This window comes from Bison bison, unplaced genomic scaffold (assembly GCF_000754665.1).
Source record: "Bison bison bison isolate TAMUID 2011002044 unplaced genomic scaffold, Bison_UMD1.0 scf7180017845962, whole genome shotgun sequence".
Classification (NCBI taxonomy): domain Eukaryota; kingdom Metazoa; phylum Chordata; class Mammalia; order Artiodactyla; family Bovidae; genus Bison; species Bison bison.
In genome coordinates, this window is record NW_011476535.1 from 38684 (window position 1) to 39049 (window position 366).

Genomic DNA, 366 nt, shown 5'->3' on the forward strand with positions numbered 1-366 from the left:
ACATCACCACCAAACACTGGCCAATATGGTTTATCTTTACACAAATGAACCCCTAAGATTTCACAAGTATGTACATATCAAACTTATGAAATTGCATGCTTTAACATGTACATACATTGTGTCACATTCACAAGCAGAGACGTCTGATTTCATGACAAAAGATCTGTGTATGAATCACACACACAAAACATACGCTGTGTCATTTTCTACAAAGTCTCTGAAGGTGCCAAGTTATCACAGCCTAACATTCTTTCCCACACAGGAACCCCTCGTGCGGTCAGGGCCACGTGGGGGCCGAAGCGCCCCCAGGGCCTCCCCCGGATGGCCAGCGCAGGCTCGCGCAGCCCCCGAGCTCACCTGTAGCAC